Raw genomic sequence first — 27401 nt, forward strand, 5'->3', positions numbered from 1 at the left:
GAGACTTGGTGGTGGAATGAGGAAGTACAGGAAAGTATAAGGAAGAAGGGGTTGGCGAAAAAGAAGTGGGATAGTCAGAGAGATGAAGAAAGTCGGCAGGAGTACAAGGAGTGGCGTCGAAAAGCAAAAGGAGGAGGTGGGAAAGGCCAAGGAAAAGGCATATGACGAGCTGTATGAGAAGTTGGATACAAAAGAAGGGGAAAAGGATTTATACCGATTGGCAAGACAGAGGGACCGAGCTGGGAAGGATGTGCTGCAGGTTAGGGTGATAAAGGATGCAAATGGGAATGTGCTGATGAGCGAGGAGAGTGTGTTGAGAAGGTGGATGGAGTACTTTGAGGAGCTGATGAATGAAGAAAATGAGAGAGAGAGAAGGTTGGAAGAGGTGGAGATAGTGAATCTGGAAGTGGGGTGGATCAGTAAGGATGAAGTGAGGACTGCTATGAAGAAGATGAAAAGTGGAAAGGCGGTTGGCCCAGATGGTATACCAGTGGAGGCATGGAAGTGCTTAGGAGAGATGGCAGTGGGGTTGTTAACCAGATTGTTTAATAAAGTCTTGGAAAGTGAGAGGATGCCGGAGGAGTGGTGATTAAGTGTACTGGTTCCGATTTTCAAGAATAAGGGTGATGTGCAGAGCTGTGGAAATTACAGAGGGATAAAGTTGTTAAGCCACACCATGAAGGTGTGGGAAAGAGTACTGGAAGTTATGTTGAGAGGAGAGGTGACGATCTGTGAGCAGCAATATGGGTTTATGCCAGGAAAGAGCACCACTGATGCGATGTTTGCTTTGAGAATGTTGATGGAGAAGTATAGGGAAGGCCAGAAAGAGTTACATTGTGTGTTTGTGGATTTAGAGAAAGCTTATGATAGGGTGCCAAGAGAGGAGTTGTGGTATTGTATGAGGAAGTCGGGAGTGTTGGAGAAGTATGTGAGGATCGTGCAGGATATGTATGAGGACAGTGTGACAGCGGTGAGGTGTGCGGTAGGAATGACGGACCGGTTTAAGGTTAAAGTGGGATTGCACCAAGGATCGACTCTGAGCCCTTTCCTGTTTGCAATGGTGATGGACAGGTTGACGGACGAGATCAGACTGGAGTCTCCATGGACTATGATGTTCGCGGATGACATCATGATCTGTAGGGAGAGTAGGGAGCAGGCTGAATCGAGCCTTGAGAGGTGGAGGTACGCACTGGAGAGAAGGGGAATGTTAGTCAATCGGAGTAAGACGGAGTACATGTGCGTAAATGAGAGGGAGGGTGGTGGTATGGTGCAGTTGCAAGGAGTTGAGGTGGGGAAGGTGGATTGGTTTAAATACTTGGGATCAACTGTCCAAAGTAACGGAGAGTGTGGGAGAGAAGTGAAAAAGCGAGTGCAGGCAGGATGGAGTGGGTGGAGAAGAGTTGCAGGAGTGATTTGTGACAGAAGGGTAGCTGAAAGAGTGAAGGGGAAAGTATACAAGACGGTAGTGAGACCAGCTATGTTGTATGGTTTGGAGGCGGTGGCGCTAACAAAAAGACAGGAAGCAGAGCTGGAGGTGGCAGAGTTAAAGATGCTGCGATTCTCGTTGGGAGTGACGAGGATGGATAGGATAAGAAATGAGTATATTAGAGGGACAGCGCAGGTAGGACGGTTTGGAGACAAAGTGAGAGAGGCGAGATTGAGATGGTTTGGACATATGCACAGGAGGGAAACGGAGTATATCGGGAGAAGGATGTTGAAGATGGAGCCGCCAGGCAGGAGGAGAAGAGGAAGGCCAAAGAAGAGGTTCATGGATGCGGTGAGGGCGGACATGCGGGTGGTTGGAGTGTCAATGGAAGATGTGGAGGATAGAGCGAAATGGAGATGGTTGGTCCGCTGTGGCGACCCCTAACGGGAGCAAGCCGAAAGAGGAAGAAGAAGAAGAAGATATATATATATATATATATATATATATATATATATATATATATATATATATATATATATATATATATATATATATATATATATTGTTGCGGTTCTCGGAACTGCATGCATACAACAGAGAGTTGTCCCGAGTCAGTTATTCCATTAATATTGTTACGAATTTGGAATTCAATTGCACACAACATACAGGTTCCCTTAGTCAGCTATGTCGATAAGTGCATGTTCCCTAGATAGCTCACCTTCCATTGTTTAAATGTTTTGAAATCGATTATATGCGCTGCGGATCGATTCAATAGTTAGGGAACGAAACAATGGAGACGTCCCTCCCCCTCTTCTGCGAAGAGGAGGAAGAACCCTGCGGTGACATCAACAACTCCCTCCCACCCGTGGTTGAGCGGGGGGGTGGATCACCAGGGCACGAGTCATGCCGGGTGCGGGGGAGGGGGTGCAAAGGATAAAGAGGACATCTTTTCTTTGTTCGTGTGAAGTTCGTGGGAGTCCCGTGGAAGTCCCGTGTGAAGAGTCCCGTTCTGAGTCCCGTGGTAGGGCTGAGTTCGTGGGCTGAGTTCGTGAAAGTCCCGTGTAAATAGTCCCGTGGGAGTCCCATGGTAGGGCTGAGTTCCTGGGCAGAGTTCGTGAAAGTCCCGTGTAAAGAGTCCCGTGGTAGGGCTGAGTTTATGAAAGTCCCGTGTAAAGAGTCCCGTGGTAGGGCTGAGTTCGTGGGCAGAGTTCGTGAAGAGTCCCGTTCTGAGTCCCATGTGCAGAGTTCGTGTGCTGAGTCTCGTGGGAGGAGTAAGCTTTTTTGCTTCAGAGAGAGCAGTCGTTCAGCCGTCGGGTCCTGCTTGGCTTGACGCCTTCGGAAGCTTTTTGCTTCGGCTGGCTCAGTGAGCTTCGGCTGCTGCTTTGTTTTGGAAGGAACTTGAGCCAGTTGTTCGGCTCGAGCTGCGAGTGGAGGCTTCTTCCTCTTCTTCCTCTTCTTCTTGGTCTGTGGAGCTTTTCGTTCTCAATTTTGTTTCCCGGCTTGGTGCGACGCATCGGCCTCTTCTTGGAGTTGGATCTTCGGGGAAGCGACGATCGACAGGAAGGATCGGCGCCTCGTCTCACCGGCACGTGGTGAGAAGCGCGAGGGATTCGCGGGAGCTCGGGAAGGAACGCGGCTCACGGCGATTGGATCCAGCTCGCTCTCACTGGAGCCCGGGTCCAGACAAGTTGAAGACCACACGAGGTGGAAAGGTTTGAGTCAAGCTGTGAGTTTCAGCTCACCTGTCCTCCGAGCTGGAGCTCGTGATTAAAGGCCTTTTCCACCATTTCTTGGGTGTGTGTGTGTGTGTACGTGTGTCCGTGGGCCCGTCTAATAAGTAGGAACTGCTGTTAAGTGTAAATGACTGTAATTGCACACGTGTTTTGCCTTATTTAATTGCATACGTGTTTCATTATAATAAATGTCCTTGTGTGAATGTAAACCTGCTCGTTTCGTCCATTCCCTCATTGACTGAACATTTCGTGTGTTGGCAGTTAGAAAGCCGTCGGTTTGCCATAATAGGGGGACATTTGGACCGACGGTTCTCGGCGATTACGCCACTCGGAATCGCGCACGGACAAGCTCGCCTCAGCGGTTTGTTCCGTACAAGTTCCGTCGAGGGTGGAATACCCCGGTAGTTGGATCACGTGGGTATTTAGGTACATTGAAGATTGGCAATCGACCCTACCCCACGTGATCTGCCGATTGGCGTATTTCAGTTCTTGTACAAGGACCCATCGCTCGGAGTTATCCGGGCGGCGATCTATATTCCGGGCGATCGGTCGGGCCTACTCGACTTGCGGCTCCGTTCAGAGCGGTCGGTTGGCGGCCGACCCCCCGGCCGGTAACAACATACACTAGTACGGGCCCGTAGGTGCATGCCCGTAGGTGAGTGCCAGTATGTGCAGCCCTCTCTTGCCCCCTCTCTCGCCTCCCCTCTCTTGCCCCCCACTCTCACCCACCTCTCTTGCACCCCTCTCTCTCTCTCCCCCCTCTCTCTCCCCCCCACTCCCCACTAGTCTCACCCTTCCTCTCTCCCCCTCCTCTCTCGCCTACACTCTCATCCCCCCCTCTCCCGTCCCCCTCTCTCACAGATATTGGTCGAGAGATAAATGACCATAACTTGGGAACCGCTCGTCCGATTAATATCAAACCTCGAAAAGGCACATCCGCGGGTCCCCAGCAATATTCCTGGCAAGTTTCAATCACATCAGACCGTCAATCGTGCAAAAAATAAATAAATAAACAATTGTGACGTCATTCGTGACGTCATAGCACCGTGTCTTGTCATTGGTTGACAGATAAATGGCCGTAACTTGGGAACCGCTTGGCCGATTAATATCAAACCTTGAAAAGGCACATCCGCGGGTCCCCAGCAATATTCCTGGCAAGTTTCAATCAGATCGGACCGTCAATCGTGCAAAAAAAAATTAAAATAAATAAATATTAATTGTGATGTCATTCATGATGTCATAGCACCGTGTCTTGTCATTGGTTGACAGATAAATGGCCGTAACTTGGAAACTGCTCGTCCAATTGACATCAAACCTCGAAAAGGCACATCTGCGGGGCCCCGGCAATATTCCTGGCAAGTTTCAATCAGATAGGACCGGCGGTCGTCGAGAAACGGCGGTCGCAGACAAACAGACAGACAGACAGACACAGAGAGAGATTGCTGGAATTATAGATAGATGCTGTTATCATTATTCTGAGAAAAAATGGCATGATAAGGTGATAAGGTGGAACGACACTTCAGCTGCCATATATACACTAAGAAGAAAAAAAGAGGAAGCAGTGTGACGTCATTCGTGACATCATAGCACCATTCGTGACATCATAGCACCGTGTCCTGTCTGGTTGACAGACAATATATAGCTCGTTATTGGTTGACAGACATTGGTCATTGTATCACGTTATTCTTTTTATTCAATTATTGCACTATTATTGTGTACTGCCAATTATTGTGCTATTATTATTAATATGCTGTTATCATTATTCTGAGAAAAAATGGCATGATAAGGTGATAAGGTGGAACGACACTTCAGCTGCCATATATACGCCTTTTCAACACTGAAAAAACCAATAAAATGGCCGTCACTTGGGAACCGCTCGTCCGATTGACATCAAACCTCGAAAAGGCACATCTGCGGGGCCCCGGCAATATTCCTGGCAAGTTTCAATCAGATCAGACCGGCGGTCGTCGAGAAATGACGGTCGCAGACAACCACACACACACACACACACACACACACACACACACACACACACACACACACACACACACACACACACACACACACACACACACACACACACACACACACACACACACACACATATTGCTGGAATTATAGATAGATGTAGTTAGGTCCCTACCATTTGTCTAGTGGGAAGACAAGGGAGTGTGTTGCGATGGGCTATTAGTTCGGTTATTAAATCATTTTTCCCTTTTATTTTATTCCCTCCTTTTATTTTCTGAAGAAAATTTGCCTTGCTTGCTACCCTCGTCTCGCTTACCACAGCATGACGATCCACGGTGCCTTGCCTCGCTTGCTACCCTCGTCCCGCTTACCACTGCGTACCACCGACTACCCAGAGTCTCGTTTTCTGAGGCAAAATCCCGACGCACACGTTCGGCTGGACAAACACTTCAAGCTGCACCACCATCCATCTGCCCAAGGCCAGACATGCGTGACGTGTCACGTACGTTTTGCACCCAGGTGGGCGGGCTATACCGGCGTCTGGCCGAAGTCTGGCCCAGGAAGGCGGATCACGTGAGGGGTCAGAGCCAGTCGGAATGCACGACTCGGACGATGATATCGGATTCGGCATGGCTCCTCCCCGAACCTCGGGCTCTATAAAACACGGAGAAATCCTCCGTGTTAGGGAGGGAATTTAGGAGGAATTTAGGAGGAATTTAGGAGGAATTGAGGAGGAATTGAGGAGAATTGCAGGAATGAAGTGTGTGTTCCTGCTACTTGTATCTGACCACATGACGTCAACCAAGCGTCCTGCCTATTGCTCCACCCTCGTCCTCTGGACTCCGCCCTTCTCCACTCAAGCTCCTCCTACAGACACGATCTCGACACGTGCGGCTGTGGCCTGGACTACGCAACCATTGTTGGGTACCGAAACCACGGAGCATCCCTTCCCCCGAAACGCTCAGGTACCGAAAAACTATAACCTCAACCCCCTTCCTCTCTGGCTGCAAAAGCCCTTTTCTTTTTATTGAGTTTTCTGTGTCTGAGTGTGTTGGCGCCTGTCTGTCAAGTAAGCCTGTATAAGCTATTTTGTTGGTGTAACTGTGAATAATCTCGTGTCAAGTCTGCACTGTGTCTGCTTTTTAAGTTGCTTGTATAATTGCCGCAGCCCACATCTCTCTCATCTTTCCCTGCGTTACATACCCAATAAACCTTTGTTGTGCCACATGCTTTTCTTCTCTTGCTGTAAATAAATAATTGTTGCAGAAATGTTCCCAGCTCGCCTTTGTCTTTTCTCTCATTGGTCCAGCATGGTTCGAATCTCAGTTTAGCCGGGTCTTTATTCCCAGCAATCCATTCCTACTTTAGCCGGTACGTCCTTGGCAGTGCCGCTCGGCTGCATATGATGCGGAAAGGTGATCCGATCCGGTAGAGTGATCCGGTTCGGACAAGGCATACCAAGGGCGTCGTTCCCCGGTGGTTAATTAGGTAACCCGATTTGATAGGCGGGAGGACCCTAGGCCATGCAGTTAAGTTATTTTATTTTTTTTTTTTTTTTTTTTTTTTGTATACCTTGGTCGAGGCTCGTATGAGAGCTAACACACAACTCACAGCAAGGAGGCATGAGACAAGAGGGGCGGGAGTGGAAGAGACAAATCATTGGGGAACAGACACAGGTGAACTGTGGAAGGGAGAGGGATGGGGATGGGACGGGGAACATGGCGAGGAGAAGATGGACATTACAGGGACTTTCAGGAAGGAAAGCAGGAGAATTGAAGGAAGTGGGCTTGGGTGGATTATCGGGGGTAGAAAAGATCGAGGATTTGGATGGGGGAAGATAAGAGGTGGTGGTGAACAGCTGTTTTGAAAGCCTGGAGGGAAGAATGGGAAAGAATAGAGTGAGGAAGTTTATTCCAAAGGCGGGAAAAAGAGGAATGAAAGAGTGAAGATGAGCAGTGATTCGTGATTTTGGTAGTTTTACCAGAAGGGGGTTGTTGGCGGACCTTGAGCGCCCTGTGGAAATGTGGTTGGGACAAATCGCAGAGAGAGCAGGGGGGCAAGGCTGGAGAGGAGTCGGTAGAAGACAGAAAGACCACCGACCAACCTGCGGTGATTGAGTGAGAGGCCCAAAGACTCAGCTTCATTGCGGGAGATGCCAATGATCTTAAAAGCCCTGGTTTCGACAGCGTGAAGTCGAGAAAGGTGGGAGGCAGGAGCACCAGCCCAGAGGGGAGAGCAGTACTCCATCAGGCTACGGACAAAAGCTTTGTAAGTGGTCAGGAGCTCAAGAGGGCCGAGGAAGGACTTTGCACGACGGAGGATTCCCAGTCGGCGACTGGCTTTTGAGGCAAGGTTGGAAATGTGACTTTCCCAGGAAAGGTCATGGCAGATAGTGAGACCCAGAAGCTTGAAAGAAAAGACTTCTTCCAGAGGATTGTTGAGAAAGTGGATGGGGGGTTTTCTAAACGGTCCTTTCGAAGAGACATAGTGAGAGTGTGAGATTTGTCTGGATTGAAAGACATGTTCCACGTGTTGGACCAGTTTGTGATTTTATCCAGATCTGCAGTGAGCGAAGAAGCTGCTGCTTGCCGGTCTGAGGGATGACAGATGGTACGGCAGAGGGTGGAGTCGTCGGCAAAGAGAAATAGAGGATTTTCCAGAGAGTCCGAGAGATCATTGATGAAAACCAGAAAAAGAACAGGGCCCAGAACGCTACCTTGAGGAACTCCAGCCTGCACAGGAAGAGGGGATGAAAGAACTCCATTTAGGGCCACACGTTGACTGCGACAGGAGAGGAAGTCTGCGAGCCATGAGTGGAGATGGCCTTGAATACCATGGGAAGAGAGTTTGGTGAGTAGGGCAGGGTGCCAGACTGTGTCAAAAGCACGTGATATGTCCAGGGATACGGCTCGGATTTCCTGTCTGGCATTGAGGACCTCCATCCATTGATGGGAGAGCAGTAGCAGCATATCTAGGGTAGAGTGACCTGGTCTGAAACCAAATTGATGATTGGAAATCAAGCCATTGGAGAAGAGGAAGGATTTCATGTCTGAAGCGATGATGGATTCCATAACCTTGCTGATGATTGGGAGAAGGCTGATTGGTCTGTAGTTACAGGGATCTGTTTTTGCACCTTTTTTATGCAGGGCAGTGATGTTAGCAGATTTCCAAGCACATGGCAGATGACCTTGGGAAAATGAGAGGGTGAATAGAACAGAGAGAGGGTGAGCAAGAGCAGAAGAGCAGGCTTTGAGGACACGTGGGCTGATGCCGTCTGGACCGGTTGCAGAATCTGACTCGAGGTTTGAAAGCAAGCTCTCCACCTTGTCAGGAGAAAAGGATACAGAGTCCAGGGACAGTTGGGTGCGACTGGGTAAAGTGGGTAGAGATAGTGATGGGTTTAGGACACAAGATTTAGCTGCAAACACCGAGTTTAGACATTCAGCTTTATCACGTGTGGAATCAGCAGTGCGGCCATTTGAGGTAAGGGAGGGGATGGAGGGGGAACATACACCAGAAACAGATTTGATTAAACGCCACCAGGATTTTGAGGAGGGAGAGAGGTTTGAGAGTTCAGACTTGAGATGAGAAAGATGTTGTTTTCTGGCTCTCCTGAGGGTAGATACACACTTGTTCCGAGCTTTGTGGAAAGAACTGAGATTGCCCTCAGTTGGGTTTGCTTTCCATGAGGCAAAGGCAAGTTGTTTCAGGACAACTGCCTCGCCACAAGCTTCAGTAAACCAAGGGCGGGAGGAAGGGTAAGACAACTGAACACGAGAGGGGATAAATCTGTGCATGAGGGAGAGCAAGTTTCTTTGAAAGAATTCCCAGGATGAGTTGATGTTTGAGAAAGTAGTGATAGGAGACCAGTCTGTAAGTTTGATGGCTGCTCGGAGACCCTGCCAGTCGGCTTGAGTGAAATGCCAGACTCGACGGCGGTGAGGTGGTTCTCTGATAACAGCCAGAGAGATGTCCACTTTAACAAGGACGTGGTCAGAAGAACCAATTGGAGCAAAGGAAGAGCAGCAGATATTGTCAGGGAAATTTGTCAAAATCAGATCCAGAAGAGATGGAGTACCATTGGTTGAGATCCGGGTCGGGAAGTTGACCGATTGAGTCAGTCCCAATGAGTCGCAGAAAGCTTTTGCTGATGTCCCATGGCAGGTGAGAGAGGTACCCACACCTAGCCAACTGGCGTGATGACAATTGAAGTCGCCACATAAGAGGAAGAGAGAGTTTGGATGAGAAGATAGAAGATGGTCCATGTTTTCGGAGAGTGAGGTGTAGATGGAGTCATCACTGTTCGGTGGACGGTACAGTACACATATAAACATGAGGTGGGAGTGGAGGGGAAGCCGAAGCCAGAGGTATTCCTGGGGGTGTGGGGGAGTGAGAGCAGTGCAGGGAGAGTGAGGAATAGAGTCTTTGATGAAGAGAGCAACACCTCCACCAGGACGAGACTCAGGTCTGTCATACCGTAAGAGGGAGTAACCAGGGAGAGATACTTGGGAGTCAGACACGTCTTGGGAGAGGAAAGTTTCTGTTAGGCAGATAATGTCTGGTTTGTCAGTGGCAACCTGTATGGAAAGATCTGAAAGGTTTGAGCGAAGGCCCCGGATATTTGAGGTCCACACTTTTAATGAAGAGGTAGGGGAGGAGGCTTTGGGTGCAGGAGGTGGAGGGGGCGGGGGAGGGTAGGACGAGGGAAGAGGGGGGAGGTAAGGGGGGTTGCTGAAGGAGTGTGGGGTATTGCAGAATAGCGAGGGGGGGGGGCCGAATGAGGAGGAGAAAAGGCTCTGTGGTGCTGGGAGAGAGGGGGGACAAGAGACAAGGAAGATGGCAGTTGAGCATTTGAAGAGGTGGAGTGAAGAGATGGAGGTGAGAGGGCAGTGGAGGGAGGCAGGTTGGTGGATGAGAGGGGGGCAACTTAGAGAAGGAAGAGTGAGGGGGATGAAAGGTGGGAGAAAGGTGAGGGGGGAATTTTTGAAAGAGGTGAGAGGGAGGCTTGGAGGGAGAAGAGTGGGATGGTTGCTTTGAGAGTGAGAGTGAGGGGTGAGGGGGGTGAGTTGGCACTGAAGTTGGAAAAAAAGAATGGTTGATGGAAAGCGAGCATCCATGGCAAACTGTGGTTTTTAAAAGTTTTAGGTCAGAGATGCGATTTAACACAATTCTTGATGGATGCAATGAAGGCGAATTCAGAGCATGGAGAGAAGAAGCGCTGTAATAGTTGGATTTTTTAGGCAAGGAATGAAGGAGAGGTCGAAATGAGAGCAGTCTGTTAAAATAGCAGAAGAGTAGTGCATTGTGAAACAGTAAATAGTACCACATGTGTGAGAGAGGAAGATGAAGCATTGATTGAAGAAGATGAGTAGTGCCAAGTTATTGGCAAACACGGTCACGGCGCATAATGACGGTTGGTGCGGAGGTGGCGTTGTTTGTGTAGGATGAGGAGATGACGGTTGTTGTCTGTTCACGTTGTAGGAGATGGTGGTGTTGCGATGTTTTGAAATAAAAGATAGGAAAAGAATAATGGCTACCTCAAAGATTCACAGCCCGGCACACGAACAATGTCCTTTACACATCAGTGGGGATTCTAACCTGAAGCACATACTTATCGAAATAACTGATCTCCGGGGAACCTGTATGATGTTTTGTGAATTTCCACAGACCCGAAGAAACCCGACGTGTCACGGAATTATCCGTTAGCGACAGCCTACAATTCCGGGGAGTCTGGTGGAAATCGACGTAGTTTCCCCCACCTAATGGTCTTCTCACTGGACCCCGCAACTATATATATATATATATATATATATATATATATATATATATATATATATATATATATATACATATATATACATATATATATATATATATATATATATATATATGTATATTGTTGCGGCCATGGGTACGGAGACACCAGCTTGTCACTCAGGGGGATTACTCTCCGGTTGTCCTCGGTAGAGCCGGACCTGGGGCCACCGCTCACAATTAACGTTGTGGTACAGTGGGTTGTTTTAAAACCACGAACACCACCCAGTCAACCACGAGTTCCAGTGTTGACCGTCTAATTATTCCATTTAACTCGAGGTCACGTGGGTACCTGAGTGGGGAGCGCGCCCTTGGCAAAGCACCAATGTTATCTCGATTCAATTTTAATTAGGGCGGCAGAACGTTTTACCCGCTGGTGCATGCCGACTATTTTTGGTCAAATCTGTGGTAATTACCTCCCAGTCTATCTCGGTTTGAACAATGTCAGAACAATGGAAAGAAAGGAAAAACATGGACAGCTTGGAAAGCGACAAATAATTTATTAATAATAAAATTAATAAATAAAAAAGACTTTATTTGCTGAGGTAAATAAAGAATGAATTTCAAAGCAAAATCAATCAAAATGCAAGGAAAGAGACAAAGAGCAGATGCTTATCGGGGTTGACTTACTTACAGCTAAACACAGACAAGGGTACCCAGCAGATCATTCAGGGGGAGTGGGCGGGGGGGGTGGGGGTGGGAAGAATTATCTCACTCACCAGAAAGTCGTCCGTGAAGCAAAAACGTCCTGAAATGCGTGCGTGCGTGTCACATCCGTCGCCAGCACCCAGCTTTGCCGTGCACCCTCTCGCGGGGCAGCCTTGAACGCCAGTTGAAGTCTGGAGGGCACCGAGATTGACCGCCGCAGGTTTAGACCCTGGTGTTGTTGGTGATCGACCGTGTCTCACTTGTTGGCAGCGCTGCTCACACCCACACCACATGCTCGCTTGCCGAAGCACTGGGAAGGACGAATTGTCTCGTTGGCGCTGGTCAGACACCCACACGCGCACCACACGCTCACTTGCCCAAGCACTGGGAAGGATGAATTGTTTCGTCGGTGCTTGTCAGACACCCGCTTCTTGCTCGCTTCTCTCACCCTTGACTTTTTCTCCTCACGCTTTTCTCTTCATGCTTTTCTCTTCACACACTTTTCTCTCTTCACACTTTTTTTCTTCAGAACGTACCTCTTGCTCGTTTTTATATCTCCGGGCCGTCCCTGCAGGGTGCCGTCCGCCCCAAGCCCACCCTGCCCCACTGGCGCGCGGTTACCATGACGACCCGTGCGCTCCCCCAAAAAGCCGGCGTTGGAGCTCACGAAAGGTTGCCGCTGAGGAAAAATGAGGGCGGGCTTCAGAGCTTGTGAAAGAAATGTGTTTGAACGTGTCTGTCTTGAAGAAAAAAGCTTCCCAAAAGAAAGGGGATCTATCCTTTACCCTTCTCAATGCATCACATTTGAGATCCCATTAGATATGGGGATGGAGCTAATCTGAACATGCATCTGAGGACCTGGATGTGTGGATGCATTCACCATACCGGATTCTGAAATCCGTAACAATATGTATATATATATATATATATATATATATATATATATATATATATATATATATATATATATATATATATACATTTATTTATATATTAGGGTGTTTCACTCATGGTGGTAAAAAAATGAAATTTGTTAAATTGTCAGAAGGGGTGTCCCCTTGTTTCTTATGACCCATAAATATTTTAGGCAAATATTGGGTTTGATTCATCAATATTTACTGATCCCACAGTTGGACAAGATTCCACATTTCAAGTGAAACTTCGAAAAAATCAAATGGAGGTCAGGTATGGGAGCATGTGCCAGAACAGCACGTCGCTGCGTCCACTTTCCGCCGGTACTCCAGGGGCCTCCGTCTGGCCATCCCCCAGGCAGATGCCAGGCCCATCCCCATCTCCTTGAGATGATGGTCAACCTGTTGCAACCATGAGGCACGTGGTCGACCCACTGGCCTCCTCCACTCATGAGACTCCCTCGCTGAGAGAATCTGGTGAGCAGGATCAGAGTCAGGAAAACGAGCCACATGTCCATACAGCCGCAACTGACGCTCACGGACTATGCAGGTAACAAATCTCATCCGAGTTTCTCTCAGCAACCGCTCGTTGGACACAAAATCCGACCAGCGATAGCCAAGGATTCTCCGAAGAGACCTGGTACCAAAGGAATTAAGTCTCCGTCTCAGATCCTTGGTCAGAGTCCAAGTCTCGCACCCATAGAGCAAGACTGGAAGTACCAAGGACCTGAAGACTCGGACTTTCGTCCTCCCGCACAGGTACCGGCAGCGCCACACCCCATGATCCAGTGAATCCATGACTCCCCAGGCCCGACCCAGACGTCTTTGACCTCTGACTCGCAGCCAGCAGAGACATGAATATCACTGCCAAGGTAAGTGAATCTCTCCACGACCTCAACATCCTCACCACAAACAGACACAGACAGGACAGCAGCATCCAAGATGTCACCGAAAGCCTGGATCTTAATTTTGACCCAAGAAACCCGTAATCCCAACGGCTCCGACTCCTCATTCAGCACCTCGAGGGCCCCCAAGAGGATGTCTAAAGTCTCCGCAAAGATGACTGCATCATCTGCAAAGTCAAGGTCCGAGATCTTGACATTCCCAAATGACGCACCGCAACTTGATCTCTCCGACATCCTCCCTAGAATCCAGTCCATACAAGTGCTGAAAAGTGTGGGGGCAAGTACACATCCCCGACGAACTCCAGTAACAACTGGAAATAAGTCAGAGATGGTACCACCACACTTCACAGCACTCTCAGTACCAGAGTAGAGTTCAGACATCAGATCGATCAGTTTTGGTGGCACCCCACGAAGACCAAGAATCCTCCAGAGGACATCCCGATTCACTGAATCGAACGCTTTACAGAGATCAACATAGGCTGCAAGCAGCCCCTGCTGAAACTCGTCTGCGTTCGGTGAGGACACGAAGAGCAAGGATACGGTCAATCGTTGACCTCTTTGGTGTAAAGCCTGACTGCTCTGGACGCTGGTGCTCAAGCAGATGGTGGCGAACCCTATCGAGAATTATCCGAGCAAAGACCTTGCCCGGCACTGAGAGCAGCGTCACCCCTCGGTAGTTGTTGCAGTCTTGGCGATCACCCTTCCCTTTCCAGAGAGGGACAACAAGGCCCCTCTTCCAGTCAGTTGGGATGATGCCTGTGTTCCAGGCAGAGCACAAAACTGCATGCAACGACACGAGTGCAGCATTTCCACCAGCCTTGAGAAGTTCGGCATGGATGCCACAGATCCCTGGAGCTTTGCCCCGTTTCAACCGGTTCACCGCAGCCCGTGTTTCCACAAGCGTAGGTGGACCACAGTTGATTCGAGGGTCAGCAACAGGGATTGTAACACCCTTGACGTCCAACTCGACAGTTGGGGGATCAGCCTGGTACAACCGCTCAAAGTAACCGGCCCAGCGGGCCTTCACTTCAGACTCCTCTGTCAAGAGCCTACCACTCTCTGCTCGAACTGTCGTGCTCCAAGGGATGGGCTTGGATGAACGTAATGCGCGAATTCCCCTGTAAGCGGGACGAGAATCACCTGTCCACAGGTGATGCTCTACCCCCTCACAGATTCCTCGCACATAGGCCTCCTTGTCCACCCTCAGTGCACGTACAGTTTTACGCCTCAGCTCCCTGAACAGCTCAGCTCTGCCATTCAGCCTGGCCCTGTGACTCTAGTCAATGGTATCCAGTGTTCCTTGAGAGACAAAATTCTTCTTTGCCCTGCGGTGAGCTCCAAGGCATCCACCGGCAACATCAAGGACGGTGGTCTTGAAGGCGCTCCACAACTCTTCAGGACACCCCAAAGTACCCAGACCCCCCAAGTGTCCACTCAGCATGTTCGCAAAGTCCTCAGCTACTCTCTCATCTCTGAGCTTGGCAACATCCAGCCTCGGCTGGGATGGTACCATTCTCCAGGATTTAAGGTGCAGCTTTAGAGTTGCTACAACAAGCCTGTGGTCAGTATTGAGGAACTGAGCACTCCAGTAGACCCTGCAGTTCTGGATCATCCTCCAACGACCGTCAATGAGGACATGGTCAATCTCCTTTGCCACACCGCCAGCGTTGGAATACCAAGTCCAGCGATGAGCTTGTGGGCGCTGAAACCATGAACCAGCCACCCTAAGTCCATGACTTCTTGCAAAGTCAAGGAACTTAGTGCCATTCTGGTTCATAGTTCCTGACCCATGGGGACCAACACACACCTCATAACCGTCCCTATCAGTTCCAGTCGATGCATTGAAATCCCCCAAGACTAGAAGTGTATCTCGTCTGGGGCACTGATCAACCACAGACTCGAGTGTGGCGTAGAATGCATCCTTCACGGTGAGATCACTCGCCTCAGTCGGAGCATAAACAGAGACCAGGGAAATGACTCCTAAGGAGTGACGAATCCTTAATCTCATAATACGCTCGTTGACTGGTGTTACCACAATTATCATTGGGGTCAGCTTATTGGACACAGCTACAGCAACTCCTTGGGTATGGTAACCATCAGAGCGACCAGACCAATAGTAGGTGTAACCACCCACCATTATCTCGCCGCAATCCGGTCTCCGAACCTCAGAGAGAGCTGCAATCCCGATGTCCAAACGCTTGAGCTCAGATGATAACAGAGACAGGTGATCATCTTCTCTTAGGGATAGGACATTCCAGGCACCCACCCGAAGGGACCACCTCAGGTTAACCCAAGGAGACCGCCGTCTGGTGGACGACACCTCAGCACCACTCCGACACACTCTCCCGCAATCTGACCCAGGGATGTTACCCCGTGGTTTCCCTCCTATCAAAGATTGGGGGTCCTGAAGGCTTTGCCCCAATCCCGTCATCCGGTGAGCTGCCCTGCGAAGGGAAGCTGCACAGGAGGTACTCCCGCGGAGTGGGTTTTCAGATTTTTTTGCGTTTTTGCGTTTTGCGGAATGAAGGGTTTTACGGTGGCTGGAGTGCAAATCCTGCCACCAACCTCCTAATAAGAAGTGACCCAACTGCAGGAGGACGTCCGCAGACACAGTTGGGCACTAGATATGGATGGCCGTTGGCTCACAAGGAGCTCCTCCGCCCTTTGACAGGTTTTGTTTTTAATCCTGCTGGGTGTCCATATCCAAACACCCTCCTCACCAGAAAACCTGGTGGGGGAGACGGTTTAGTCGCCGACAACCCGACCATGGAACAGGTTAGTACAGGTTTACATGGTACCTGTAGCAGGTCACAGATCGAACCTGACCTGACAAATGGAGGGGAAGACAAAAAATTGCAACGAACGTTTATTGAACTGAAAATTAACAAAAAAATTTAATAAAAAGAGATGTAGAACAATTATGCAAGTAGAGCAGGGCAATCAAATTGTTGGGCTCAAGGAGCAGGAGGGAACTTAGCGGTCACTCCAGCCTTTGTTCTCTTGACGGTCTTGCAGTCAAGATGAACAACTTTGAGGAGGAACTGCTTCTGCTGCTCGTCTTCGGTTCGGGCTTGGAGTTTTTGTATCAGTGCCACTCTTCTCTCTGCTGCATCATTGGTGACCTGCAGGCCTCGGACGGTGGCTCGAGTTCGTGGATCTTGCAAAACATCTTCCACGTTATGGGTTGTGACCATTCTCCCAGGAAAGATCCCAATGGCCTCTAGTGTTCGCCCTGTTACCAATTTGGAAAGACCGTCAGGGAGAGTGAAGTTCTTCTTTTCAAGTCTCTTGAGTGCTTTCGAGGTTGCTGGATGGCTTAGGTTCTTGACCATGACCGCCCGGTCATCGGGGGACACTCGTTCGTCGAAGAAGGCTAGGGCCACTCCTTGCTCTGAGAGGTACCAGAGGTGCCTTTGGAGGGCCTTCTCTGCCGTTGACCCGAGTTCTCTATCCACAAACACCTGGAGAATCACCAAGAACTCCAGGTCATTCTTCGGTGCACAGTTTGGGACAGCTGCCTCATGCCAGAATCTGACGTAAATGAGACTGACGAAACGGGCTAGTCGTCGGACTCCGCGTTTTTCCGAACTCGTCAGCTCCAGTTGTTGCAAAAACAAGGCAATCTTCAGGATATAAATAGCCTTTGCCATCCATCTCGCCTGATGGTAGACTCCAGGGGCCCTAAATCGAGGCAGATCTCCGCTCCATCCTCCGAGGTAGAGAAGAGAGAGCTGAAGGAGTTCAAGATAGTCCTCTCTTGGGTGGGCTGCATCATGGATGACGCTCCTGAGGAAGTCTATCATCTTCAGCCTTTGTGATTCGCTCCTCTCATCCAGGGGTTGTTCGTCGCTGAGGGTACTGGCAGATGTCTTGTCCAAGACATCCCATTTTCCTCGGAATCGTTTGAAGAGGGGAATGTCGGGACCTGGGGGAGAGCCGAAGAGGAGTTCATCGGTATTCTTCAGTACCACCTCGTGAATGTGATGTCGGCATGCCAGCCAAAGAAGAGGTCTTCCAAGGGACTGTTCAATTATGGTGCAGGCTCCGCTAATCATGCCACTGTTGGACGCAGTCATATCAAATGAGAGACTGATGATCTTGTCAGCAATCTGATACGTGTCCAGCAGCCGAAGAACGGTATCTGCTATCGACATATCGATATGCAATTATCGACATAGCTGACTAAGGGAACCTGTATGTTGTGTGCAATTGAATTCCAAATTCGTAACAATATTTAAAAGTTCATGATAGACGCTCTCAAAAGGCACCGTACATGTGCTCAGTATTTAAGGAGATCCGGATCTTGTCTATACAAGAGCTGAGGCCAAGAGATTAAGGTTTTGTCTTCACAAAAAGAAGAACAAGAAGAAGATGAACAACGCCGAGCTCTCCATGAGCAGCGTTCGCTACGCGAGACGCTGCTAAAAACGTCAACATACCATTCAAAAGTGTGCGACCTGTTAACACAGTCCCATTTCGCTAAGATTTTGCATGAAGCACTTTTTATAGGAAAGGTTCAAAGGCAAACCTCTGCTGATAAAATTATTGCACTTCAGAAAAAATGAAACACCCTAATATGTATATATATATATATATATATATATATATATATATATATATATATATATATATATATATATATATATATATACATATATATACATATATATATATACATATATATATATATATATATATATATATATATATATATATATTTGCAGTTGTGGAAATACAAAAAACATCATACAGGTTCCCCGGAGATCAGTTATTTCGATACGTATGTGTTTCAGGTTAGAATACCCACCGATGTGTAAAGGACATCGTTCGTGCGCCGGGCTGTGAATCTTTGAGGTAGCCATTATTCTTTTCCTATCTTTTATTTCAAAACATCGCAACACCATCATCTCAAACAACGTGAACAGACAACAACAACCGTCATCTCCTCATCATACGCAAACAACGCCACCTCCGCACCAACCGTCATTATGCGCCGATTACCATATTCGGATCACAGGATAACTTTCCCGAAACAAACCAGTGACGTCAAACATGGGGTTTCCAGCGAGGCTTTCGAGGGGTGAGAGGTCGGAGGTGAAGAGTGGGCAGAGCCCCGGCCTCGGGTGAGAGTTCAAGGGGCGGCTCGCCAGATCAATAAAAGGGAGGAGCTCGACGCAGCCACATGTCGCAGTCGCCGGCGAGGAGAGCCAGTCGTGTGTGTCGAAGCTGGAGAAGCGAGAGAAGGAGTGGTCGTCGCGGAGAAGCAGCCAGTCGTGGAGAGTCGTCGTCGCAGGGAGGAGAGCCAGTCGGAGGCGCTTGGGACGGGATTGGTCGACTTGGTCGACTTGGTCGACCAAAAGGCTTGGTCGACGGGATAGCGGCGGAGCTTGGTGGTCCAGGCGAACGGCCCTGAAGGCGGTCGAGCGACGTCGCTGAGGTGGTGGATGGGTCATAACGAACATCAACTCTAAAAGAGCAAGGACCCGTTCACTCCTCCGAAAGCATCGCCAGCCAGGCCCGACCAAAGGCCGCGACGAAGCCGGACCATCGAGGAAAACCAAGCAGCCACTCAAGCCACTCGCACAGCTGCTTAAGCCGCTCAAGTGACTGGCGCGTTGCGACACGAGGGCCAGGCAGAGACAGCACGGGTCGCAGACCCGAAGGCCTTCGACCCGTCACCAGGGGCGGCCAGGTAACCGGCATGGCCTCTCGCGAGCCTCCAGTCATCCAGGCTCCGGGTTCGAATAAAGGCTCACAGGCCCGTTTCTTTTCTGGGTTTTTATATGAAAGTCTGTTCTGTGGTGCCTTGTCTTTGTAAGTAGAAATGATGGTTAAGTGCATGCCTGTACATAAATGAATATACATCGGCTGTAGGCTTTTCTCGTGTCATGTCACCTTCCCCCATTGGTTGCTCGTCTCAAAATAAATGCCCCATTGTTTGAATGTAAACCTGCTCGTTGCGTCCATTCCTCCAATTGACTTCCCGGCGCGCTCAGGAAATTAGCAGGCTGTTAAAGCCAATAAAAGTGGTCATTTGGTCCGACGGACCTTGGTGATCTCCACTCGGGTCACGCAAGGTGCGGGCACGGTAACGGCTCGCCCCGCTCAAGGTCCGTTGAGGTATAAATTCTCGGTACTTCTGTCTGCGTGGATAATTGGGTATATCGAGATTCGGCGATTAACCCTAAACCAAGTGGACAGAATATTGGCAATTTATGGTGCGTTAAGGCACCCGTAGCAGGTTTCCGGAGCTGTCCGGAAGCTATGACTCAATTCCGGTTTTTGGCGGATGCGCGAATGCGGTTGGGCTGTAAGCGGTCGTGCGTGGGTGTCGAACCGGCGGAATCCATAACAATATATTGTTACGGCTGTGGAAATTCGCAAACCACCATTCAGGTCCTGTAGGTGAGATATCTCTTAAGTACATGTGTAGTTAGCCCAAATCCGTTGTCTAGAGGGAATTTATGTGATTCATTCGGGCTGCGATCCTTTGAGATAGCCGTTTTTCTTTTTCTATTGTTATTTTAAAAGCAAACCTCCACGCAAACAACAACCGCCACAACGCAACCGCGCTACAATTACCCTCACAACAACCACCACCATCTTCGCCACTACCCCCGCTGACGAACGCCATCCTCCACGGTCCACACTACGACGGTTTCCGCGTTGGAAACCGTCGAACGCAAGGAGGGAAAGAAGAAGGCACAACGATGGCGCGTGGATTTTTCCCACCCATTTTTCCCGTCTGACTTCCCCACGCTTTGGAGTAGCGGAAGAGCGATGCAGGTCAAAGGTCAAAGGTGATAAAAGGTGGGGGCCTCTTTTTGGGGGAATAATGCTCTGGCTCCAAGCCAAAAACTGACTCCCTCAGCCCCCAGACGGAGCGGGGTGGAGGGAAAGCGTGAGGGCACGCCCCCTTCGAGAAGCTTCTCCAAGAAGCTCGAGGGGAGGTGGAGCCGAAAACGGGGGCGGAGTGAAGGGCGGAGCCCCGGGCTATTAAAGTTGGACACGAGCGGAGCGCTTGTGGTGGTGCTCTTGCTCTCTTTGTCCTCTTCCGCTCTTCCGGCTCGCTCTTCTCTTCGTGGTGGCCGCTGGCCTGGTCTTCTGTGGGGCGGTCCCGAGACCCCGCCAGCGGGATGGAGCATCTGCCATTCCACACAGCGCGACCTCGAGCAACTACGTTTCCCCCCCCCCCTTTCTATCCGCGCTGGGATAGCGCCGGAAACCCCGTCCGTGGCGTCGAGCGGCCAACACGTGCCGGCGCGAGGCACGCCGGAGAGGACTCGCCTACCACGCCAGGGCATGGAGTCGCGGCCAGGCTCGACCATACCGACGGACGTGGGAGAGGGACTGGACGGCCCCAAAGGGAAGTCACCATTTTCTTTTCGGCGTTTTTGTATGGATCTTGTGGCGCCGTGTCTTGAAAGTAGAACTGTTTAAGTGTTGCCGTGTGTCGGTCTTATTCGGTTGTAGCTCTGCATTGTTGCTTTTGCTTTAATTGCTGTATGTGCATTTTGACTGTTTGGCTGTATATATGTGCTTTCCGTGTGTCGCGTAATAAATGTGCTTTGTGTGAACTGTTTTCCCGTTTCGCTTCGTCCTTTCTTTAATTGAATCTCCATCTTGCTTCAAGTAAGGGGTTCGTAGTGGGCTTAATATGCCCGGTAATTAATCTGAACCGTCCAGGTCGACGATTACACCGCTCGGTTATCCCGATAGCACGGAACGGGCCGCCCAAGCGGCTCGTGTCTGGAGTCGGCCTGTGGCGAGGTACGATCGCCCGCTTTACCATCCGCGTGGGTACTTAGGTAGGTCGAGTTTGGCGAACAACCCTATCCTACGCGGGTGGCCGATTGGCACGATTGTGGGGAGGTCGAAAGGCCCACCTGTGACTGGCTCCGGGCGATAGTTCCCGGCAGGTCACGACTGAATTGTCCGTCCGGTGGGCGACGTGCCGCGATTCGAGTCATGTGGCCGTTCGCACGCCGGCGGGCGCAAATTCGCAACAATATGTATATATATATATATATATATATATATATATATATATATATATATATATATATATATATATATATATATATATATCAAAAATCTACCAGGAAAAAGTTTTATAACACCCCCATTTTTCCAGTTTTTAATGAAATTTAAGCAGTTCAAGCCCAGTGAATAACCTGAAATGGTATAAAGCGAAGCAGTAAACTGCCAGAGGCAAAAAAAAAAAGTTTAGGTGATCAAAAACTGAAAAATAATGTAAATTTCAGAGTTGTTAAAAAAGGCCCTTTTCAGGGAACAAGTAATGGGTTAGCAACTGCAGCTGTTCTGCAGCAATGGAAGTAAATTAAGCCTTGAAAGTTGATGCAAAAAATCCCAACAGGTGTCCCAACTTCTGCTGCTTAGGTACAAACCCTCTGGAAAAAGCAGTGTTGGAACAGACTGTATTGCTGCACCCTCTGAAGCATTATTTGGACAATATTGCACTGCAAGAAGTAGTATATTACTATCATAATGGTGAGAAAAACACAATTAACAAAGGAAGACAGACAGACCATTGTAACCCTTAAAAGTGTAGGTCTTTCTTTGGAGAAATTGCAAAGTAAGCCAAGGTGTCAGTGAGTACAGTTTCCGACATCATCAAAAGGCACTTGGAAACTGGAGGAAACTCCGACAGGAAGAGGTCTGGCAGACCCAAAGCCACAACACAATCAGAAGACAAATTTCTGAGAGTCAACAGCTTGCGTGATAGTCGGTTCACAGGACAGCAGCTTCAAGCACAGCTTCACACTGGTCAAAGTAAGGAAGTCTCAGTTTCAACTGTGAAGAGAAGACTTCGAGCTGCAGGTTTGACAGGTCGTGTGGCAGTAAGAAAGCCATTGCTCAGATGGCAAAATAAGAAAAAGAGGCTTGGCTAGGTCATGAAGCACCGCCAGTGGACTACTGAAAACTGGAAGAACGTCTTATGGACCGATGAATCAAAATTTTAAATATTCGGGTCATCACGCTGGGTTTTTGTACGCCGTCGAGTAGGTGAAAAGATGGTTCCTCAGTGTGTGACACCAACTGTCAAACGGAGGAGGAAGCATGATGATCTGGGGCTCTTTTGCTGGATCCAGAGTCGGCGACTTGCACAGATTGACTGGCACCCTGATCCAAAAAGGCTACCACAGCATTTTGCAGCGCCATGCAATACCCTCTGGTCTCCTAGTTGGTCAGGGGTTCATCCTACAGCAAGATAATGACCCAAAACATACCTCCAGGCTATGTCAGAACTACCTTAGAAGAAAAGAACAAGACGATAGGCTTCAAATCATGGAATGACCAGCACAGTCTCCAGACTTGAACCGCATCGAGCTGGTTTGGGATGAACTGGACAGAAGGGTGAAAACAAAGCAACCTACAAGTGCAACACATCTGTGGGAACTTCTGCAACAGAGTTGGGAAGAACTTTCCGAACAATATTTGATTTCCATTGTAGAAAAAATGCCACGAGTATGTTCGGCTGTTATATCTGCAAAAGGTGGCAACTTTGTTGAGTCAAAAATTTAGATTAAATTTTGTTCAACAAAACGATTCCATTATTTATTTTTTATCTGTAATTGTTTATTTGTTCTTTGCTTCAATTTCAGAATACATTGTAACATTAAACTACTTAAATTTCAGTAAAAACAGGAAAAATGGGGGTGTACTAAAACTTTCGACCGGTGGAGTATATATATATCTATATTAATATTTCGGCACGCCCCTTTCTTTGTTCCACCATCCGATTTTTGTTACTGCATGAAATGAAACAAGATTTGGCACATATACTAATGATATTATTGTCTTCCTTAAGAGGCCCCTCAAAATTTGTTTTGATGCATTTTCACAAACTCCAACGGATTCCATTCAAATTCGGTACGATTATGGCTTTTGGTCCAACTCAGGTCATTGGCTATAAATTTTTTTCCATAACACTTCCGATATTCGAAAAAAATCGATAAATCGATATCCCTTATGGGATTTTCCATTCAAATCCACTCAAGTTTAAGGCCTACGGGGGACGCAAATTTCCACTTTGCCCCGGGCGCTGTTTACCTCCGCTACGCCAAACTGTTAGGGTTAGGGTTTGGGTTAGTATTAGGGTTAGGGTTAGCTACCCTAACACTAACAGCTAACCCTAACCGCTATTCAGGAAATTTGCAAGAAAGCCTGGGCAACGCCGGGCATTACTACTAGTATATGTATATATATATATATATATATATATATATATATATATATATATATATATATATATATATATATATATATATATATATATATATATATATATATATATATATATATATATATATATATATATACAGGATAGACATCCCCATGTAAAGGATAGACCTATCCCCATGTCTGGTGGGATTCTAACTCGATGCGTTGAGAAGGGTAAAGAATATATTCCCTCTCTTAGGGAAAGCTACTTTTTCTCTTTACGACAGACACATTCATGCACACGAGATAGCCGTTAGCCCAACGGAGGCTCGACACCCACCTCCTTCCATTGACGTCGACACCCCGTTCAGCGGCTCTATGGACGCTAACTGGTTCTTTTTCGTATCAGGTTGAACAATGAGGTGATGATTGGTGTTGACGCTTGAGGAGCGCCTCACGTTTTCGCTCGGTAATTCTGACAAATGGCCGCTTTCTGCCGTTCGTCCTGCACCACAAACATGTTATCATCGGTCAGGAATAACTGCGGACGGGCGGGTGATCACGTGCAGCGATGCGCCAATGGGCGGGATGGATTTGGCTGGAGTCTGCTTGAGGCTCCGCCCAGACGGGCCACCAACAAAAGAGGACGAGAGGTCCGTTTTTTAGCCTGTCATGATTCTGACAGCATTGAGAGTCAGTTGATAACTGGTTGCGGTTCTGACAACTTTTAAAGCGTTTCGTCAGTTCCAGTCAGACACCTGTTTCAGTCAGTTCCAGTCAGACACCTGTTTCAGTCAGTTCCAGTCAGACACCTGTTTCAGTCAGTTCCAGTCAGACACCTGTTTCAGTCAGTTCCAGTCAGACACCTGTTTCAGTCAGTTCCAGTCAGACACCTGTTTCAGTCAGTTCCAGTCAGACACCTGTTTCAGTCGGTTCCAGTCAGACGGTCGCTTTGTCGGTTCCAGTCAGACAGCGGCTTCGTCGGTTCCAGTCAGACGGCCGCTTCGGCGGTTCCAGTCAGACGGTCGCTTCGTCGGTTCCAGTCAGACGGTCGCTTCGTCGGTTCCAGTCAGACGGTCGCTTCGTCGGTTCCAGTCAGACGGTCGCTTCGTCGGTTCCAGTCAGACGGTCGCTTCGTCGGTTCCAGTCAGACGGTCGCTTCGTCGGTTCCAGTCAGACGGTCGCTTCGTCGGTTCCAGTCAGACGGCCGCTTCGTCGGTTCCAGTCAGACGGTCGCTTCGTCGGTTCCAGTCAGACGGTCGCTTCGTCGGTTCCAGTCAGACGGTCGCTTCGTCGGTTCCAGTCAGACGGTCGCTTCGTCGGTTCCAGTCAGACGGTCGCTTCGTCGGTTTCAGTCAGACGGTCACTTCGTCGGTTCCAGTCAAACGGCCGCTTTGTCGGTTCCAGTCAGACGGCCACTTCGTCGGTTCCAGTCAGACGGCCGCTTCGTCGGTTCCAGTCAGACGGTCGCTTCGTCGGTTCCAGTCAGACGGTCGCTTCGTCGGTTCCAGTCAGACGGTCGCTTCGTCGGTTTCAGTCAGACGGTCACTTCGTCGGTTTCAGTCAAACGGCCGCTTCGTCGGTTCCAGTCAAACGGCCGCTTCGTCGGTTCCAGTCAGACGGTCGGTTCCAGTCAGACGGCGGCTTCGTCGTTTCCAGTCAGACGGTCGCTCTTGGCGTACCTGATTCTTGGGGGTGACGTCGACTGGCGTTCAAGCCTGTTTGTGAGTGGGTGCACCGCAAGATTGGGCGCTGGCAACGGACAAGGTACGCTCACACATTTCAGGATATTTTATTTGACGTACGACGACTTCTACTTGGTGAGCGAGACCGGATTTCTCTCCCTCTCTGAATGATCTGCTGGGTACCTTTGACTCGTGTTTAATTGTTGTGTAAGGCGTAGTGATAAGTATCTGCTCTTTGTCTCTTTTTCTGTCAGTGCCTGATTAATTATTTATTTGCTTGCGATCATTTTGATTGATTTGAATTTACTTATTTTTACCACACGGAAATTTAAAAGTTATTTTTATTTATTTTTTCGTTATTAATAAATTCCTTTGTTGATGTTCCAACCTGTCTGTGCTTGTCCTTTCCTTCCATTGATCCAGCATTGTCCGAACATAGAGAGACTGGGAGGTAATTACCAAACGAGTTGTCCTGTAATAGTCGGCACGACATTTTTAGTCCAGTTTTTGCCATTTCTATCAGAGGTGTGTATTGTGTGGATATGTCAACTGTATCCCCAGTTACACCTTCCCCTTGGCTCTTGACATGCCATGCCCCCAGTATCAATCTGTTTCGTTTATTGGATGTCGTGTCTGCAGGACACGGGTACAATCAGTCAAATTTGTGGCCAGATTCCAGGCTGTTGCTGACTGTCACCTTTCCAAGCCTAAAATCACATAATTTATGATCATCTTTAATGTTTCGTATTAAAATCTTTTAAAAAATTAAAAAGTTAAAAAAAAGTATTAAAAATAAAAAAAACAAAAGATTAAAATCTTTAATTATTAAAATCTTTAAAAATAAAAGTGAAATTTTAGTTTTTACTCCAAAAATAACTCGATTCTCTCTCACTTTAAAACAAATCGAGCACAAAATAAAGTTTGAGCTAAAAAGCCATAAGAAGATCAACTTTTGAAATTTAAAATTTAACACTCTTCCAAGTGAACAACAATGAGGTTAATCATGTCCTTTGGCTTTAAGTTGGGGGAATTTTTTTTTTCACAAGTATAATCTTGAATACTTTGTCTTCATGACAAAGCCATTAAGGTAGAAGCAACATTCCCCTCATCTTCTTTCATATGCAGCCTGTGGCTGCTGGTTGCATCATTGCTGGGAGTGCAGTTGGGCCTCTGATACAGTTTTCCATTTCCAGTAAGCTGATACTCATTTTGCCAACCTCAGAAAGATGACAGGCTGAATCAACCCACCTGGTATTTTTTAACAGCACAAGAGGGGCTCAAACTCAAGACCTCAAGATCTATAAGGCAGCCACCTTAACCACTCAGCCAACACCAGGCTCAGAGTCACCCAGGATTGGTGTAAATGTGAACTTGTAAAAACCCATTTGAGAACAATGTCCATTCTCAGTGGTGGTCCATGGTCATGCCCTGGGGAAATCTTCCTCACAAAATGTGAACCATATTTCTGTGATGCTCTTCCAGGTTACTTACAAAAATAATATCCCATTAAAATATCCTTCCAATTTAAATTGCATTAATATGGTTCAAATATTCCTGCTAATCATTTAACATTTTAAATCATATGATGTGTGATAATCATTGTAGCATTGAGATGTAATATCGAGAGGAATTATCTCAAACAAAGACCTCAGTTTCATGCTCAAGCATTCTCATCACATTGCCTCCTCATTGGATCATTTGATTCAAATGATTTTTTTAAATGTAGGGTTTTTATATCAGCTACTCCCTGAAGCTACCTAACCTTTGCCCTAATTATGGATTCAGTCTCTCTGTCATTGATGCTTGAAATACTTTTCCAGATATTTGTCAAGTACTTTGAGCTACTCTGTGGTTTTAAGATGGCAACAAGGAGTTAAATTTTCACATTCATCTGGGGTCCTCCCCTGAAAGGTATCATGTTACAGCAATGCCCCTCCCACGGTACAGAGTACTTTTGAGAGGGTTTCCTCAGCAGAAAGGGGACCTATCTGGTGGAAAGTTGTGTTGGTCATGCAGTGCAATCCTGATGTTGATAGCCATTGAAAAAGCATTAAACACGGACAGCTTTCAGTAAGATAGAAACGCAGGTAATAGGCCAATTGATCAAGGTGTGGAGGGTGGAGGAG

This window comes from Eptatretus burgeri, chromosome 14 (genome assembly GCF_056783735.1).
Source record: "Eptatretus burgeri isolate ZD-2024b chromosome 14, Ebu_testis_v1, whole genome shotgun sequence".
NCBI lineage: Eukaryota > Metazoa > Chordata > Myxini > Myxiniformes > Myxinidae > Eptatretus > Eptatretus burgeri.